The 6,734-nt window shown below is 31.2% G+C and overlaps 1 pseudogene; it reads left to right on the forward strand.

Moving 5' to 3' along the window:
- The first annotated feature begins 5,061 nt into the window (after positions 1–5,061).
- Positions 5,062–6,734, forward strand: part of LOC106327303 — a 7,175-nt pseudogene continuing 5,502 nt past the window's right edge.

Below are 6,734 nucleotides of genomic sequence, written 5' to 3' on the forward strand. Positions count from 1 at the left end.
TGGGATCCTCGGAATTTCCTCGGAAGTTTGTTTCCTCGGAATTCCGTAAGAAAATTTCGATGGATTTCCGAGGAAACATGAAATTCCGAGGAATTATTTCCGACGACTTGTTTCGTCGGTATGTCGTCGGAATAACGATATTCCGACGAAATTCCGACGATTTTTTCCCTCAGAATCCTTGCTGTTTTCTTGTAGTGTATGCTCTTGTGGAATGTGGGTTACCATCTCATTTGCATTAAACCAGAATTAGCATTCATTTTCCGCATATCGGACTAACTCCAAAGACTCCCTGTCTATCCTCCTAAAGAGCTTATCATTTTAATCCTTCTAAATATACCATATTCCAAGCCTTCCAGACATAAAAATAAGGATCTATGAATAGTGATAAAAAAATCTCTACAATATTTTTTGAGAATCACTTTCCTACATATGATATCCTTAATGATTCTACAATTATTAATTATATCTAATTGCTATTATTGAAAATATATTCTTTTCTTTTTATTTAGCTTTCCTTTTTTTACTTTATAATTGTATTCAAGTACCATATATAATAAAGAAAACATTTCTAAAATCAAAAACAAATTTTAAATTTTAAAAAGAAAAATATATTTTACATATAATGTAGTTTCATAAAAAGGAAAGTTTACAATAACATAATATTGATATTAAAGTAAAGACACAATCTTGCTTTTATCAGATAATCTTAAAAAAATAAACTGAGATATATTTAATGAACTAGAAGTATTTTAAAATTTTATGATGGAAATGTTTTGTTTATTTTTTGCATTGTACTTTTTGTTAATTTTTTGTAGGTCTAGTTTATACTTTTTATATCTTTACCCAATTACATATATATAAAAATCCATAAATTAAATAATTAACTTAATATTTTACTTATATAAAATGATTTCTCAAAAATAATTTTGTGTTTATTTTTAATTTATTATATAGTATTCTTTTAAAATAGATATTAAGCAATATAAAAAATATTAGAAAATTACTACGATTATATATTTTACTATAAACCTACTTTGATCAAACAATTACAAAAGACATTGTAAATATCATAAGTCAAGATACTTTTGATGAAATAAAATAAAATATTTTCATTATATTTTTACAGCCTAATATACCCATCATAATAATACCCAAAACTAGGCCTGGGACGGATCGGATATCCGGGCAATTTTAAGGTATCCGGATCCGGATCCTTATCCGGCGGATCCATAATTTTACTATCCTTATCCGGATCCGGGGCTCTCGGATATCCGGGTGTCGGATATCCTCCTAAAAATTGTAATATCCGGCGGATATCCGGATCCGGATTTGGATCCTTAAAATAAATAAAAAATAATATTAATATATATATAAAATATTAACAATAATTTAAAATATATATATATATATAACATCTTTAATTATTTCTATGTACAATATTACAAAATTTATATATATTATTATAAAAAATGAAAATATATTAAATAAAATTAATTTTTATATATAGATATTACTATTTTTGAAATATTTATTAATAAAACTTACGGATCCGGATATCCGGACTTAAAAATTAAGATATCCGGATCCGGATCCGGCTTTGACGGATCCAACATTTTACTATCCGGATCCGGATTCGGCCCCTCAGGATATCCGGATTTTCGGATCGGATCCGGATCGAATCTCGGATCGAATCCGGATCTCGGATAAAAGTCCCAGGCCTACCCAAAACCAATCTAAATCTTATTTAAGATTATTTAAATAATTTTCATTTTTATAAAAATATATAATGTAAAAATTACTTAGAATCTACAAAATATTTTAATTATTTTTTGAATGAGCTTTCAAATTTTATCGGTTATGTTTCTTTATACAACTTCAAACCATTGTTACTTTTTTTATTATATTTTCTTTATATTTGTACAACCTAATATTTCCATAATAATAATAATACTCAAACCACTCTGAATCTTACATTAATATTATTTACATAATTTTCAGCTTATTTAAAAAAAAATAGAATGTAAAAATTACTTGGAGTTTACAAAATATTATAATTATTTTTTGTATGAGCTTTCAAATTTTATCAATTATGTTTCTTTATACAACTTAAAACCATCATCACTTTATATTTTCTAATTATATTTTTGAAAATAAAAATATATCAACTTATTAAATAATTTGAAAATATACTTATACATCTAAGATGAAAAACCAAACGAATACAATGAATATCACTAATTTGAAGGAATACAAGTAACACGATTCACATACAAAATGATTAATTATATCAATACAAATTCTTATATCCAAAATTAAATGTTTAACTAAAATTACAATTTTTCATCAATTTAAACAAACTCGGTTAAAACTCTTCAAACCAAACTAGTAATTATGTATCCATATGAACAACGTAAGACGACTCATTTATGGCACTATGTGGAAGACTGTCCGCTCTTGTATTCTTCATTCGAGGAACATGTATGATCTCCAGGTCACTAAAGCTCTCCTTCAGTGTTTTATGTTTTCAAAATACATTGTAAAAGCAGGTTATTCTTCTGGTTCTAAAACCATCTTCACCAATTTAAAATATAATATGTTACAAAGTCATATAAAACTGTGGAAGATTCTTCATACTTTCTATTGCCCATGTGAAAGCTTCTAATTCCGAGTGTAAAGATGAAAGGCCAGCCCTCGTTTTTCTTACTCCCATGAGCCCCTCAAAACCCTCCAAAATATTATACCAACCTTGTCCCAAAAAGTGTCATTCTCCTTCGATGAGCCATCCGTAAAGCACCATCGCCCTAATATGTGAGGTAAAGTTGTATCCTCCAATATATTTGGTTGTGTATCTTGTTGTGATACCTTTGTTTGGGACTTAGTTCCAAAATGTTGATTCTTTTTCTATCAAGTGTTAAGGTATCCCTTGAAGAGAATATTATTACGTCCATTCCAGATGTACCATATAATCCATGTGAACCATGATTTTCCACCTCTGCTATTCATCAAAAAAAGTGATCCACATTATTTATAGTAGTGTATTATACATATAAATTACATTACGATTCAACAATATGTATTAATAAAAAATATGTGAGATTAACCAATTGTTACAATTTAGTTCTTTTTTATAAGTTTCATATGTTCATGAGGTTTCAAAAGATTATTGTTGTTATATTTATCTATGTAACTTTTAACTGGCCTACACATTAGTTTATTTTTACAATTTGATTCCTAAAACAATATAGATTAAATTTTTTATTAAATATATTTACAAACCTAAGAAAATAATCAAATTAAAATTAAATAACAAAATTAATTAACTTTTTAGTCTATGGAACAAAAATATTATGCTTGAATCGGAGAATTAAATGTTATCTAATATATCTGAATAATAACCAAGAGATGAGATATTATATAGTAAAATAACATGTCTATCTAAAATAAAAAAATGGTATTTAAAATAAATCAGCCATATAAATTATAAAATAATTTAAAATCAAAATTAAATATTAACAAATTATTATAATGTATTTACTTTGTAAATATTTATATCCTTCTATGAGCACGGAAGAATCATCTAGTAATGAATATAAATTGTCTAATATATTAAAATAATTGATAGTTGAACTGCAGGCATAGAGGTAGCCTATAATATATTTAAGACCTGGTACATTTTTATATCTTTGCATCTTTATTTTAATAAAATCTATCGGCCCTGCTGCTATCACTTTCATCTTATGATTTTTTTTTGTTTTGCTAACTTTCATATTATAATTTTCCACCGCCATCCACTCCATGTCCTATTAAAATAATCTGGTAAAGAAAAGGAGAAAATAACAATTACCCTTTTATCTTAATAAAAATGGCAGCAGCAGGAGGTTCTCTCTCCTCTCTCTAGAGAGAGAATTCTCTCTAAAACTACTCCTTTCTTCACAAAACTAAATCATTTAGAAGGGTGGAAAAATCGTTTTGTTTCTTTGCTGTAATATAGTTTCGATCTTAGGATCGATGTTCTTTTCCGAATAGCGGATATAAAATTTCGCGTAGGCGATTTTGTTTTGCTTTTCAAACCAAATTAGGATCTGTTCTTCATGTTCTTCGATTTTATTTTCCTGTTTGGTTTGAAATTTAATAAAATCCTGATCATCTTTTGATCGGTTTTATCTTTACTTTCCACTTCGTTTCAATTCTAATCCCGTTGATTTCTAAGCAGACACCTTCTTCACTGTTCACTTCAATCCCTTTCACAGAGAATCTGTCTTCACAAGAAAGATTAGCCTTAATTGTCAAAGGTGAAGCATCTCTTCTTGAAAAAAGGATTGAGTTTGATATATTCTGAAGTCGATTATGAGATGGATTCAGAAGAGTCGGCGTTACTTTGACGGTCCGGCAAAGGGTCTTCTCTCGATCGAACTTTAGCTTTCTCCGGCGTAAATTACCGTGGATAAAAGGCTTCTCTGGTTTAAGCAATCAAGGTTAAGGTGGAAGGTATACCAAGGAGTACAAGGTTAAGTGGAGTTAAGGTCGTGGCAGAGTGAAGCTTACGGCGGAATCAAGCTTGTCGTAGATTATTGGAAGAAGCATCGCCGGTTGGTTTGCGTCTTCGCCGGAGGTGAGAAGAAGCTTGGTGTCCTCACTTTACTCAGATGAATGCCACGTAGCAAGCCTAATCTACATGAGTGACACGTTTATGTTCTGAATTGCAATATCTTTTGATAAGATATCGGTTGTGTAGTTGGGCCAAGATCAATATTTGTAACTTAGCCTTTGTACTTTTTTAGTCCATGAGGCTTATAAAACTTGAGTCGACAAAAAAAAAATGGCAGCAGCAGCTTAACAGATCAAGATGCTCATAAACCTACACACATATATATGTATATATATATGCATATATGAGCTGATATATAAGGAGTGGTACATGTTAAGACAAAAGCTAGATGTATAGGTGGAGAACCCAATATATCTTTATCTTTGTTTTTTTCCTTCCCATTCAAACTTAACTTGCAGATTTCTTAGTATTTTTTATCTTTCTCCCGTATATTACCCTTTTGTCTCTCTCTCAACTATATTCAAAACCAACTTTTAATTTCTCTTACAAGAAGTTAAAACCCCAGAAGAAGATATGACGGATGAAGTTCTTCAGACAGCCTCTAACGGATCAGGATTTGCTCCGAGGTCATCAAATCGGGATCATGATGAATCTCTCATCAATCCTCCTCCTGTTAAGAAGAAAAGAAATCTGCCTGGAAATCCTCGTAACTATTTTAGTTTATAATAAAGGTAAGCTTGATCATCACCTATAAAGAAAACCCTATATAGAATCCTTTTTAACTCCCCTCCCCCCCCCCCTAATTACTTTCCTTGTGTATCTTTGATTATTGGATATTTGGATAGGTTAAACGGTTTTTCTAAATTTAATTTGAACAGTTTTTGTGATCTATAGAGTTCTTCCCTCATCAGACGGGAGTCTTGGACCTTACGCTGTGTCCCCTCCCATGAAAACCTGATAGCATCTCAAATTGCAGAGAGTGTAGTTCGAGACAATAGGCGCTCTTCATATGTGTCCTCCAACAGTCCGTCCTGGCTTTCATCGCTCTTGACTAAAGAAGCTTCAGCCTGAGACATCTATCCTTCTTGCTACCTCGATGATCTGTTCATCACGTTCCTCTCTTCTCACCTACTGGTGTTTGATGGTTTTCATTTAATTTCCTCAGGTTGATTATTTCCCTGATTTGTTATGCTATTGTTTTTCACTCCCCTCTCTTGAGTGTCGAACTTTGTCTACAAGTAATTGATTCAGTGGAAAAAAAAAGAGTTCTTCTCTTATTTGGAAACTGTATTTGGTTTCGATGAGAATATATTTACAAGTTCTTTATTGTTTTGTTATTACCATTACGGCATTACCCCTACAAAGGAAAGCAAAAGAAAAAAGAACATTAAATTTGACTAACATGATCCAATACAAAACATTTTTTTTCTTGTCTCCGATTTGACCTAATGGAACAAAAAAATCTTAATGATCTACATAGATCCAGAAGCTGAAGTCATAGCTTTGTCTCCTAAGACCTTGATGGCTACGAACCGTTCCTATGCGAGGTATGTGGCAAAGGTTTCCAAAGAGACCAAAACTTACAGCTTCATCGTAGAGGACACAATCTTCCGTGGAAGCTAAAGCAGAGGACAAGCAAAGAAGTGAGGAAGCGTGTCTATGTTTGCCCGGAGCAGACTTGTGTCCACCATCACTCCTCTAGAGCTCTGGGAGATCTCACCTGAATCAAAAAGCATTTCTGCAGGAAACATGGCGAGAAGAGGTGGAACACTACAAGAAAACAGTAGCATACCGAGGGAAAAAATCATCGGTATGTCGTCGGAATAACGCTATTCCGACGACATACCGACGAAAAAAGTCCTCGGAAATAACTCCTCAGAAATTCATCTTTCCTCGGAAATCCCTCGGAAATTTCCGACGGAATTCCGAGGAAACCCTATTTCCTCGGAATTTCCGAGGACCACAAGTTCGTCGGAAATTCCTCGGAATATTTCGAGGAAGATTTCGAGGAAGATGTCGTCGGAATATTCCGAGGGATAAACTTCCTCGGAATATTTCCAAAATTAAAAAAAAAATTATAAATTTATTTTTTTAAATTGAAATTCAAAAATATAAAATTAAAATTGAAATAGAAAACATATTTAAAATACAAAAAATAATAAAATAGTTTTTATAAATAAAAAAA

Source organism: Brassica oleracea, chromosome C2 (genome assembly GCF_000695525.1).
Source record: "Brassica oleracea var. oleracea cultivar TO1000 chromosome C2, BOL, whole genome shotgun sequence".
NCBI lineage: Eukaryota > Viridiplantae > Streptophyta > Magnoliopsida > Brassicales > Brassicaceae > Brassica > Brassica oleracea.